Below are 14,524 nucleotides of genomic sequence, written 5' to 3'. Positions count from 1 at the left end.
ACAGCGAGGCGCCAAAGGATTTTGAAGGTTCATTCAAGATATTAATAAAACTGGCAATGTCAATGTATCTGGCAGCCCCATGCCAGTTGAGTATTAAAGTGCACCTTATAATAATATAAGATGCCGAGCCAAAAACATCATGACACAAGATGTATTTCTTTAAATTTCATTTCAACTTTTTTTTTTTATTTTTTTATTTAACAGAATTAAAGATGCTAAAAACTGCACCACGGCAACAAATGCTCCACTAAACTGATGTTAAAAAAACAAAACTTTGGTACACGCCAAAACAACTACTCTGAATAAAATGGCAGATGCTCTGTATGCCCCAGGAAATCAGAGACACTGCCTCTAATCCAATTCTAATAAGAATACTGATGTGTCTTCCTTCTCTTGTTGCAACAAAAGACCATAGCCTTATTCAGACTGGATTATATTTCTATGGGGACTTGATTTAGTTCCATCATCACTTCCATCCAGATTTGCTACGTCTGTGTTTTTCTCCCATCTCCCTTGAGAAAGAATACAAACCAAACTACCTACTGTACCACTGATGCTCACAGTATTAAGTTGCCGAGTGCAGTGTTTCTCAACCACTGGGCCGCGAAGTGCCATCGAGTGGGTTGCGAATTTTTTTTTCAAGTTGAAGCTAATTTTTACTCGTAGTAGGGTACAATTGCTGAGTTGCATCCAACGTCACATCCACCTCATTAAGCTACGGTCACACTCCAGCTCACGATGCTTTGCGATGGGTTATCAATGGAAATAAAGCATTTTTTTAAAGATTTTTTTGGGCTTTTTTCACCTTTATTGGATAGGACAGTGTAGAGACAGGAAATGAGCAGGAGAGAGAGAGACGGGGAGGGATCGGGAAATGACCTCAGGTCGGAATCGAACCCGGGTCCCCGGATTTATACACATAAGCTAAAAGTTGTGGTCACACAATAGGTGAACACTTGACTGTCACGCCTTTGCATGCCTAAGCCAGGCGCAGCTCGAGCGGCTGTGTGCATTCACGGAGCGTGTTGTGTGCACGTTTGGGACCCAGTCGTTATGGGAAACACCTGATACTGATTTGAGTATGATCAGCACACAGAGATACGGACAATGTTTTCACAGAGGCTTTGCGAAGTATTATCATTATCACTGTCATGTTTGTTTCTAGTCAAATTTATAATGCTGTTTAAATACTCTGCTTTCTGTTTTGCTTTTGTAAATATCACGCCTGCTAATAAACACTTTTCCTGTACTTAGCTCCATCTACTGCCGTACATCTTGTAGTGTCCTGATCCCCAGATCTTTAACCCAGCCACATATAAAAAGTTGTACTCCTCCATGCTCTTCCAGGTTTTCATCTGTGTGTTCATGTAGAACGATGTCTGCAGCACCAAGTAGGTTGAGATGTTGGGGAACTCAACAGATGGATAATTTTCCAACTCATAATGAATGAATGAATGAATGAATGAATAACTTCATTTAAACACGATAAGTTGATCAGCAGAGCTGGTGGGGTCATGTATGTACAGATACAAATAATTACAACACAAAAGACTAAAAATATACACTATCTTTAAAAAAAACTTAAATCTGTTGATTATCTGTTAGTTATTTTCACATCAAGTTTATTAATAGTATGCATAATTATTATCATTGTATTTAGTTCCAGCTACAATATGATCAAATTTTATTCTACTAATGTCAAATTTAGCTCGTAAATTTTTCTTTCATAGGAAAAATCCTTCTTTGTTAACGTATAAAGATCTAATCCCACTAAGTGGTTTCTATGTCCACTTCTTTTGAGTGGACTTCTTGGTTTTAATAACTTGCTTGTTTGCTGAACACAAACATGGCAATAAGTTCTTGTGTTAATGGCCCAGACTCTACTTTTGGATCATTAATCCCCTTTGGCTGAGAATGCCCTGCATGCATGGCTTTATGTTGGCTTCTGGTACATCCATACAGTTTTAAATACAATACCTACAATTAAACAGTTTGTTTTTATTGCATTTATTTCATTCCTGGGCTCCTATCGGGAACAGGGAGTGATGTGACATCCCATTAATACACTTTACAATAGATTATTAGATTCTAATAGAATAGATAAACAAAATTATTGTGGATCTTTTTTAATGGGCCCCGATGTGGTGAATATGGTGAATAGGTGGGCCTTAAAGCAGAAAAGGTTGAGAACCCCTGGCCTAGTGCATGTCTTCTCCAAATGAGAAAAAGCAGAATGCTTTGGAGAAGTAACTCGGCAGCTTACTCTGTATTGGTCATAATGACTTACGCCCTATGCTGCATACACTGGAAACCCATTACCAGTTGAAATAAAATAAAATCAATCAGCAAAGCCCAATCTGAAAGGTTGATTAAATGGACTTTTATAATGACCGCTATAAAAGGCTAGAATATAATAGTATGTGGACATCTGATCATCACAGCCATACTGTATATGAGCTGTCCATAAATTGCCACGGGTGGCACAGTGGTGTAGTGGTTAGCAATGTTGCCTCACAGCAAGAAGGTTCTGGTTTCCACCCCAGGGGCCAACAGGGGCCTTTCTGTGTGGAATTTGCATGTTCTCCCTGTGTCTGAGTGGGCTTCCTCTGGGTGCTCCGGTTTCCCCCACAGTCCAAAGACATGCAGGTTAGGCTAATTGGTGGCTCTAAATTGACCGTAGGTGTGAATGTGAGTGTGAATGGTTGTTTGTCTCTGTGTCAGCCCTGTGATGACCTGGTAATGATGATCTCGCCCATAGTTGGCTGGGATAGGCTCCAGCTTGCCCACGACCTTGCACAGGATAAGTGATTATGGATAATGGATGGATAGATAAACTGCAACAAAAACTGAAGCTCTACATTTCCCTAGCATTACAATTTCCTTTCACTAGAACTAAGAAGCCCAAACATGTTCCAACATGACAATGCCCCTGTGCACAAAGTGCTCCATGAAGACACGATTTGCCAAAGTTGGAGTGGACAAAAATGCAGAAAGCCCTGACCTCAACCCCACTCAACACCTTTGGGATGAACTGGAACACAGACTGCAATATCAGAGCCTGACCTCACTAATGCTCTTGCAGCTGAACGAACAAAAATCCTCACAGCCACATTCCAAAATCTAGTGGAAAGCCTTCCCAGAAGAGTGAAGGTTATTATAATAGCAAGAGGGACATATGAGCAACAAGCACATATGAGAATAATGGTCAGGTGTCTACATACTTTCGGCCATTGGTGTATTTCTTATCCATAAATACAGGATCACATCATCAGATGTACTAGAGGCAGAAAAACAGAACAGACCAGAGCGTCGGCAACACAGTAGCTCACACGGCCATACCAATCACAAACCAGGGAGTAACTATAGTGCACACTGATTAGATCTTCCAAACAAAGCAATCAAAATCAAAATCCATTAAAAACTTGGGAAGGAGTAGCGATTCTCCTGAAAGTTCATTAATTGGCCTAATTAGCAATTTGCTAATGAGAAATCACAAAACCAAAGCACTACTTTTGTACCCAGTGGTTAAATCCATCCGTTATCTGTAACCGCTTACCCTGTGCAGGGTTGCAGGCAAGCTGGAGCCAATCCCAGCTGACTATGGGTGAGAGGCGGGGTACACCCTGAACAAGTCGCCAGGTTATCACAGGGCTGACACTTAGGCTACGTTTACATTAGACCGTATCTGTCTCGTTTTCTTCGCGGATGCACTGTCCGTTTACATTAAACCGCCTGGAAACGCCGGGAAACGGGAATCCGCCAGGGTCCACGTATTCAATCCAGATCGTGTCAGCTCCGGTGCTGTGTAAACATTCAGAATACGCGGATACACTGTGCTGAGCTCTAGCTGGCGTCTCATTGGACAACGTCACTGTGACATCCACCTTCCTGATTCGCTGGCGTTGGTCATGTGACGCGACTGCTGAAAAATGGCGTGGACTTCCGCCTTGTATCACCTTTCATTAAAGAGTATAAAAGTATGAAAATACTGCAAATACTGATGCAAATACTGCCCATTGTGTAGTTATGATTGTCTTTAGGCTTGCCATCCTTCCACTTGCAAGTGGTAAGTGATATGCGCTGGGATCACACACACAGCGGCTCAGTCCCGAATCACAGCTTGTGCGCTTCACTCGCGCGCTGTGTGAGCTGCGCAGGGCCGGAGTGTGCACCCTCCAGAGGGCACTCGCTGTTCAGGGCGGAGTGATTTGGAGCGCAGGATGCCTGCGGAGCCGAGCGTATCCGTGTATTGGTGTTGCTATGTGCACGCAAATCGTGTATTGGTGTTGCTGTGTGCACACTAATCATTTTAAAAACGTTAATCTGATGATCCGCTGATACGGTCTAATGTAAACATGGGCTTAGAGACAAACAACCATTTGTTTTTTTAAAACAAAAAACAATATTGTCGCTGGTGTTTAAGACACGTTATAGTTGCCACAAAATGTTCGCACATATAACAATTTTATGCACACTTTTCTCCAATTTGGGACAGAACCCAATTCCTGAGCAGAACACATTACCCTCAGTATCAGTCTATGAAAATGAATGTTCCTAATCTACGACTGTCCTCTGAGAGCGATGCTATACTGCAGGTGGGCAAAATTTATGAGGATGACTGCTGCTCACATTCAGAGGCACTTAATCCATCTCTCTCCCTACACCCCCACTCTGTCCTACATCCAACAACCAGCACCAACACAGCCGTTTAATCACACCAGCCCATAGCATTGAAGAGCACCTGCTGAAAAGCGAAATTTGATTATCATATCCTCTCAAAAGCTTATTCTGTTATACTACATAATTATCAAGATCTGATTTATCACAATGTTCCTCGTCATCTATTCAGTCAGACAAGAATGAAATGTAATTTGTGAGAGATAATCAAATAGTCCCTGAATGACTAACTGTTCTTCTGACTACAGCAACAACTAACAAATCAACAGTGGATATCTTCAGAAAACTGTACTTACATGTAATAACTTCATGGAATATGGAAAGTAAGATGATAAAACTAGTGGGATGTTTGTAATCATGATGGCATCAGTTTCTGCCTAATGCTTAAACCCAAAAATAACCAGAAGTCAATACATACTGTACACTTTACTGGATTTATGAACAGAGATTCATTAGCTATCGCACAACTAGATGCACGTGTGAGGATTTATTGACCATGACGTCTGACATGCGTAATGACAGATCACTACCAAGTCAAATGCCTTTATCTCTGTAAACTGCATCTATCTATCTATCTATCTATCTATCTATCTATCTATCTATCTATCTATCTATCTATCTATCTATCTATCTATCTATCTACCTACAGTGGTGCTTAAAAGTTTGTGAACCCTTTAGAATTTTCTATATTTCTGCATAAATATGACCTAAAGCATCATCAGATTTTCACACAAGTCCTAAAAGTAGATAAAGAGAATCCAGTTAAACAAATGAGACAAAAATATGATACTCGGTCATTTATTTATTGAGGAAAATCATCCAATATTACATATTTGTGAGTGGCAAAAGTATGTGAACCTCTAGGATTCGCAGTTAATTTGAAGGTGAAATTAGAGTCAGGTGTTTTTAATCAATGGGATGACAGTTAGGTGTGAGTGGGCACCCTGTTTTATTTAAAGAACAGGGATCTATCAAAGTCTGATCTTCACAACACATGTTTGTGGAAGTGTATCATGGCACGAACAAAGGAGATTTCTGAGGACCTCAGAAAAAGCGTTGTTGATGCTCATCAGGCTGGAAAAGGTTACAAAACCATCTCTAAAGAGTTTGGACTCCACCAATCCACAGTCAGACAGATTGTGTACAAATGGAGGAAATTCAAGACTATTGTTACCCTCCCCAGGAGTGGTCGACCAACAAAGATCACTCTAAGAGCAAGGCGTGTAATAGTTGGCGAGGTTACAAGGGACCCCAGGGTAATTTCTAAGCAACTGAAGGCCTCTCTCACATTGACTCAGAGCCGTCCCATAGGCTGTGCGAACTGTGCAACTGCACAGGGCCTCGCGCCACTAGGGGGCCTCGCGCCTTAAATCTTGCTGTGTTTTTTTTTAAAATTATTATTATTTTTTTAAATAAATACATTAGTTATGTATGATTTTGTATCAATGAGATGTCACATAAAAACAAACAAACAAATAAACAAATCCAAACAAAGCGAGTTTTTCATTGTCATTACATAATGCGTCCTCACTGAAGATGGGAGAGGAGGAAAGTTAAAGCGGGGGAAAGTAAACATGTCGACGGCAAGAGAACGCGACCGATTTCGCAAGCACGAATCGGGTGCTGAGAAGAGGAAAAAATTTAAAAAGAAGGAGGAATTTCACAAGTTACTGCGGGGATCGCTGGATAAATTTATCAGTACTGCCAGTGATGCTGTGGCAGCAACTAGCATCTCCATCACGCACATCGACACTGTGGCAGAGCCGAGCGGGCTTCTACAACAGCAGGACGGGAACGCGCGCACTGAGGATGACGGTGAAGTCCAAGGTGAGGAAGGAGGATAATAAGTAGGCTAGCTGTGGTTGAGAAATATTTTATAATGAGGCTTGTGCCCGATTCAGTTGACGATTCAGCATCCATGTCAAAGATTAGGGCCTCGCATTTCAAGTTCGCACAGGGCCTCGCACCCCCCCTGCGACGGCCCTGCATTGACTAATGTTAATGTTCATGAGTCCACCATCGGGAGAACACTGAACAATAATGGTGTACATGGCAGGGTTGCGAGGAGAAAGCCACTGCTGTCCAAAAAGAACGTTGCTACTTGTCTGCAGTTTGCTAAAGATCACGTGGACAAGCCAGAAGGCTATTGGAAAATGTTTTGTGGACGGATGAGACCAAAATAGAACTTTTTGGTTTAAATGAGAAGCGTTATGTTTGGAGAAAGGAAAACACTGCATTCCAGCATAAGAACCTTATCCCACCTGTGAAACATGGTGGTGGTAGTATCATGGTTTGGGCCTGTTTTGCTGCATCTGGACCAGGATGGCTTTCCATCATTGATGGAACAATGAATTCTGAATTATACCAGTGAATTCTAAAGGAAAATGTCAGGACATCTGTCCATGAACTGAATCTCAAGAGAAGGTGGGTCATGCAGCAAGACAACGACCCTAAGCACACAAGTCGTTCTACCAAAGAATGGTTAAAGAAGAATAAAGTTCATGTTTTGGAATGGCCAAGTCAAAGTCCTGACCTTAATCCAATCGAAATGTTGTGGAAGGATCTGAAGTGAGCAGTTCATGTGAGGAAACCCACCAACATCCCAGAGTTGAAGCTGTTCTGTACGGAGGAATGGGCTAAAATTCCTCCAAGCCGGTGTGCAGGACTGATCAACAGTTACCGCAAACGTTTAGCTGCAGTTATTGCTGCACAAGGAGGTCACACCAGATACTGAAAGCAAAGGTTCACATACTTTTGCCACTCACACATATGTAATTTTGGATCATTTTCCTCAATAAATAAATGACCAAGTATAATATTTTTGTCTCATTTGTTTAACTGGGTTCTCTTTATCTACTTTTGGGACATGTGAAAATCTGATGATGTTTTAGGTCATATTTATGCAGAAATAGAGAAAATTCGGTCACAAACTTTCAAGCACCACTCTATCTATCTATCTATCTATCTATCTATCTATCTATCTATCTATCTATCTATCTATCTATCTAAAATGACTAATCATTTAATTCCCTCCTGACTAAGCCTTTGCAGTGCAGCGTTTTAGTCTTTCACTCACTAGAGACTGAATTATCTCTCCACATAGGTCATGGCTCTCGTGTTTCAAAATGCCTGGCCAGAACAAGGACTCCACCCACATAGTGAATGGAAAAGGACAAAAGGTCAAATACGCACGCAACTATGCAAGATACAAATGAAGACAAACAGCATGCATGTGCTTTTACACATCTAATGAACTGTGAACTACTCTCTGAATTTCCCTTACCGTTTTTGATTGTAATGATTTAAAATATCAGTGACGCGATTGCAGGTTAGTCCTGGACACCGGGTAAGGAGGGAGCACTTAACACCCCAGTCACAATGTTACATGTGACTGTTTTTTAACGATACGACACACTCTCTGATCCTGAGCTGGAAAATGACCATGTATTTTGACGTGTTAATGCCAAATTATGAAATACAAGGCAACACATTTCTCACTCACTGAATGCGACAAGGAAAAAAAAAAAGATTAAAAGCTTTGTTTTTGCAATGTTTTATATAACTGAATGGCTTATTTCCAAAATCTGATAAGTCCAGTTTAGAAAAATCTAAATTTCATTTTATCATTTACAGTTTCAATATTTGTGCTAAGATGGACCTAACTGACACTCATATAACTAAAATGAGAGATTTCAGAGACTTTTTTTTTTGCAATAGAGAATGAGAAAACGTCATACAGTGTTTGAATACATTTACTCAAAGTAGAGCCCATGCATAAATTCTTTTAAATTGACCCTTAATAATGAGAATGTGCAACAGTCCATATCTAATGACTGTCCATATCACTGAAAAAGCTGATATCAGTGTCTCAGATACTTACATAACAATCTGAGATGAGTTGTGGTCTGTTAGTCAGTACTGCATTAACATTTATGATAAAATTGACTTATTTAATGTTAAAAATAGCAAAGCTGCTGTTTTATATCACATTAATGATGAAATATTTTATCCTCCATACTCAATATTACATAAAGTATCATTGAAAAGGCATACGACCCTACGTGAATCGACTGGCTGAAGGACTTTAAGAAACAAAAACTTTATACAGGATCTTAATGTTGGACTTAAGCAGTTTTGATTGTAACACCTTTATTAGGATGGACAACAAGATTTTTACCTCACTCAGGACGGAGTCCACCACGGGGTGTGGTATTGTTTTTGGTGGAGTTTCTTTGTTTTTTTGTTAGCAACATTACGGGAAAGCGGCTGGACTAATCTTCATGGGCATCCAGTCAAGGTCACCAAAAAGGTCAACAATGTTTTTGGTGCAAATTGTGTCCCAATGTCCCGAATGTGTCCCAAATCACTCCCTACTCACTACATAGTGGACTATATATAGTCAGATCGCCATTTTGTAGTGCTGTCCGAATGTATAGTGAGCATTATTACACCCTATATAGTGCACTCAAAATATCTCGCAATGCATCACAAAAAGCAGTGCCGCAGCAAAGAAGAAAAAAAAAGTCCGCGGCAAAGAAGTTGTTTTATCATTTAATCAATGAGCTCACTATGTAGTCCTCTATATAGCAATTCCCTATATAGTGAGTAGGGCATAGTGAACGAGTGAGTGATTTAGGACACAGCGTTTGTAACCAATCAGCACTTATCCTGATCAAGTTCGATTACCCGTTCTATTTCTTGATAAACTTCGGAACTAATCAGAACTAGAAATGAAATAAGAGAAACCTCGTTATAACTTTGTAGTATCGGAAGATAATCAGCAGATAAGATAAACGAAATTCACCTCGTGGTTCGCCAAGGCTACTGATTCAATATCAAGTAAGTGGTGTTTATTTTAAGAAAATTTACCTTTTGATTGTCACAGCTTTTGTTTGGTTCTTCTGAAAAGTTAAATAAAAAGTTTTGAAAGTTTTTTTTTTAGCTTTTTGGCAGATATTTAGAGTCTTTACACTACATTTGTGAAACAAAATGTTCTCATGAGTATTATGGCCCTTTTCCACTACCCTTTTTCAGCTCACTTCAGCTCGCTTCAGCTCACTTCAGCCCGACACGGCTCGCGTTTCGACTACCAAAGAACAGCACGACTCGGCTCGCTTCAGCCCTGCTTAGCCCCTAAAACTCGCACCGTTTTGGAGTGGGGCTGAAGCGAGCCAAAGCGAGCCGAGTGAGGCTGGGGGCGTGAGCAGACACTCCCCTGTGCACTGATTGGTGAGGAGGAGTGTCCTCACATGCCCACACACGCCCCGCGAGCATGCTGGGATCTGTAAACACCACAAACCCGGAAGAAGAATAATTACGAATTACGAGAATTTCTGAAGCCTTATGCGCCTCGCCTCATCTATACGCTCTTGCCAGTATCTGTTGGCGTTGTCGGTGACAACAAGCCACAGCACCAAGACCAGCAACACTAACGACTCCATGTTTATTGTTTACTATCCGGGTCGTGAGACTACCGCTTAAAAGATCACTGATGTCACTGTTTGCGCTGCTTAACGACATCACGTGACGTCCACCCACTTTCGCTAACTCCACCCAATGTGTCCACCCACTTCCAGCCAGCACGGTTCAGCGCGGTTGTAGTCGAAATGCAACTCCAACATCCCCACTCAGCTCGACTCAGCCCAACTCAGCACGGCACGGCTCAGCCCAACTCAGCCGCGTTTGTAGTGGAAAAGCGGCATTAGTGACCTTGAAAGAACAGAGACCACACTTGTGAGATTGAATCAGTTGTTATAACACTAAAATAAGTGCTACTGGGCAAGGTTTGTTTTGCCTGGCAACACTTGCTGGATCATGTCATGCTTTAGTGTTTTTTTTTTTTTATTTTTATTTAAACAAAACTTGACTTAGCAGGTTTTAGAAATAAGTTCTTCAATTAAATACAAAAAAACCCCCAAAAAAACAATCACCACATGGCAGAATATTTTAGCATGTGTGGTCGGCTTTTCCTGTTTGATCACAATTTTGATGAATTTGTTTAGAGAATTCTCCCAGCTATGTAATCCTATGGAAATAAGTATTAATAATTATAATTAGTTCTCACTAACATAAACCTGGGTATCTCTTTCCATCACGCCAGCCGATATGGCGATCAAGTGAGAATACATCAACACCAGGTTTCACAAGGATAGCTGTAACAGGAGTGACAGGAAATATGATAAGAAATATCTGATATGCCGGTTTTGAAACTGGAGATTGGACAGGATCAAGCTGAGTGGAAAAGGAGCTGGATTTTGTGAGTGATTTTGATACAGGCAAATCTTTCAGAAGGACGCTGTTGAGCAAGCGCTTTGAAACACTAGTGGGGGTTTCTTGTGAAAAGAACCAGTAGAACGACGGGGGATAGTCATTTCTCGATCTTACTGATTTGTAATTTAAATGTAGGAAGGTCCACTTGGGCAAGAAGGATGGATAAATCTCATCTCATCTCATTATCTGTAGCCACTTTATCCTGTTCTACAGGGTCGCAGGCAAGCTGGAGCCTATCCCAGCTGACTACGGGCGAGAGGCGGGGTACACCCTGGACAAGTCGCCAGGTCATCACAGGGCTGACACATAGACACAGACAACCATTCACACTCACATTCACACCTACGGTCAATTTAGAGTCACCAGTTAACCTAACCTGCATGTCTTTGGACTGTGGGGGAAACCGGAGCACCCGGAGGAAACCCACGCGGACACGGGGAGAACATGCAAACTCCACACAGAAAGGCCCTCGCCGGCCACGGGGCTTGAACCCGGATCTTCTTGCTGTGAGGCAACAGCGCTAACCACTACACCACCGTGCCGCCCATGGATAAATTTATGTTTGTAAAATAATTTGGGTTTATTCCCTACCCTTCTAAATGATGAATGAATAGCAAAAAGCTCATCGTTAATACTCCTTAGGAAAAAAAAGTATTGGAGGTACTAGTGCTATTGTGGGTCATTTAATTTGCACTATTTTATGCAGCTAATTCAACTGTAAACAAACATCAAAACATTTTATTCACTGAGATTTTCATTTTGAAATGTTTTTTTTTAAACTCTCTTTCTCTCTGAGTACAGCATGTGATTGCTATTCATTGTTCATGTGCTTCTGTTTCTGCTTTGCAATGTGCCACTGTTTTGGATTTGGTCCTGTCTCTACTCCATCATGTCACTGGCTGCTCCTCAGCTGTGTTCACCTGTTTTGCGTTGACATTTGATTTATACCCCAGTGTTTTTATGTCTTACTACGAAGTCTTGTCAGTTGTAGCTTGCATTTGTGAGCCTAGTGTTTTCTAGTTTTCTTTCCATATTCTGACCCTCATTTGTGTTACTGTTCTTGATTATGGATTTGTTTATTGTTGCCGCCTGTGTTTTGGTCACTGCAATAGATATTGATTAGGACTGTTGGATTGCCCACAGTAAAATACAACAAAACTGAGCACCTGTATTAGCGAGCTGTCTTATTCAAATAGATGTTACACCAGTGACAGCCACTAAAAAGAGATCTTTGATACACTGCAACCTCGCTATAACAAACTCTTACTACAAACTTTCTTATAACAAACTAAGTTTGTGTCCCCTGCCTTTTGTGATAATGAGTCGGCGTCTTAAAAAAAAAAAATCATTGTCACATCCACGTGTGTTGGCGCTTGGAGTGCGCAGCGGCATTAGGACTATTACTATGCACCTGTTCCGGATTAGAGCGCAATCACAGCGCACGCTTATAAGAACTCTCTAAACATACAGACTTGGTGAAGTATACATGCTGTACCTAGTGCCTCATGTTACCAAGCCTCGTATCTGTGTATTGCCTTTCTGGGTTAGAGTTTGTTTAATGTATTTGGACTCTGCCTTTTGTCTTTGCTTACGTCATTCTGTTTGTGCCTCGTGTGACCATTGCCTGTTTCATGGCCCTGCCTTTTGCTTACGTTTTTGAACTGTTTACCTACCTGTTTGTAAATAAACACTCCTCCTGCAATTACATCCGTTATTCACCTGCTTACATGACACACTCAGCCATGTGTTCCTCTTCCCACCAGAGACAAACAATAAGTAATCAAGTCCACAGTCAAGTTAACAATACATGTTAACACTATAAAACAAAGGCTTAACGAGCCTCACTTAGGTGTCGATCACGAACAATTATCAAGAACGGTGATCAAAGGATCGATAAAAGGATGAACTGACTGCTGATACCTCTAAACTTAACACCTAGTTAAAGCGTGCCAGTGGTGTTTTTATACCCCCATCTGACCCCGTGGCGTGACATAAATGACATCATCGGTCATTTGCAACACGTGAACTAATTGAATGGTGAAGATTTAGAAAACATATGCTGTGTTCACATATATACCGGTACGACAGTGGTATAACTGTATCGATACAAAGTATACCAGTACAGTTTAGTGCATCTGTCCACACTAGCGAGAAATGTTTGCGGTTTTCTTTCACGGTAGTTGAAATGCGCATGCGTGAAATGTTTCCGTGGTTACCGAGTAACTTCCTTCCGAGAATATGGCGGATGAAACAACGTGTGTGTGCTTTTTGTTGTCACTGTACAGTCTGTATTTCTGGTGGTCATTTATTCAGTTGAATCGTATAAAACGCGCGAGGCAGTTGAGAAAGAAGGAAACAAACGAATCTCCGTTCTTCACTATTTTATTCAGCGAAGACATCGATTGAGTTGTGTGACTTTGCGCATGCGCATTATATTTGTATCGATACAGAACCGCTTCATCTGTCCACACTACAGCGAAGCGCTACAGTACTGATACTGTACCGGTACGAAACCCATACATTTGTGGGTTCCGTACTGATACAGTTATACCGCTACAGTACCGGTATAGTTGCTAGTGTGGACAGGTGTTGCGGTAGGAAAGTAGTATCGTATCGGTACAAAATCCCTAGTGTGGACAGGGTATTTGTGAGTTAGTGGATGGACACTGACAACAATACAGTTGTAACCTCTGTCATTTCCATCACAGATGAAGAAACTATCACCTCTGTTCGTGATCCTTTAAAGGAACAGTCCACCGTACTTCCATAATGAAATATGCTCTTATCTGAATTGAGACGAGCTGCTCCGTACCTATCCGAGCTTTGCGCGACCTCCCAGTCAGTCAGACGCGCTGTCACTCCTGTTAGCAATGTAGCTAGGCTCAGCATGGCCAATGGTATTTTTTGGGGCTGTAGTTAGATGCGACCAAACTCTTCCGCGTTTTTCCTGTTTACATAGTTTTATATGACCAGTGATATGAAACAAGTTCAGTTACACAAATTGAAACGTAGCGATTTTCTATGCTATGGAAAGTCCGCACTATAATGACAGGCGTACTAACACCTTCTGCGCGCTTCAGCAGCGCATTGATATCTGAACTCCGTATCAATGCGCTGCCGAAGTGCGCAGAAGGTGTTGGTACGCCTGTCATTATAGTGCGCACTTTCCATAGCATAGAAAATCGCCACGTTTCAATTTGTGTAACTGAACTTGTTTCATATCACTGGTCATATAAAACTATGTAAACAGGAAAAACGTGGAAGAGTTTGGTCGCATCTAACTACAGCCCCAAAAAATACCATTGGCCATACTGAGCCTAGCTACATTGCTAACAGGAGTGACAGCGCGTCTGACTGACTGGGAGGTCGCGCAAAGCTCGGAGAGGTACGGAGCAGCTCGTCTCAATTCAGATAAGAGCATATTTCATTATGGAAGTACGGTGGACTGTTCCTTTAACTCAGTCAGTGAACTGCGATAGTGACTCAGAAGGAAAAATTTGTGATAAGGAGAGCATGCCTAAAATTTCACATATAACATGAGTGTTTGATGTGACAAGTGGGTCGATTTCAACATTAC

The 14,524-nt window shown here is 41.3% G+C and overlaps 1 protein-coding gene across 10 annotated transcripts in view; it reads right to left on the bottom strand.

Moving 5' to 3' along the window:
* The window catches only part of ank2b (ankyrin 2b, neuronal), a 359,605-nt gene that overhangs the window by 143,511 nt on the left and 201,570 nt on the right, over positions 1 to 14,524 (bottom strand). The window lies entirely within an intron of this gene.

Source organism: Neoarius graeffei, chromosome 1 (genome assembly GCF_027579695.1).
Source record: "Neoarius graeffei isolate fNeoGra1 chromosome 1, fNeoGra1.pri, whole genome shotgun sequence".
In the NCBI taxonomy this organism is placed as follows: domain Eukaryota; kingdom Metazoa; phylum Chordata; class Actinopteri; order Siluriformes; family Ariidae; genus Neoarius; species Neoarius graeffei.
The sequence above is the reverse complement of the archived record's forward strand: the minus strand, read 5'-3'. Positions and strand labels throughout refer to the sequence as shown.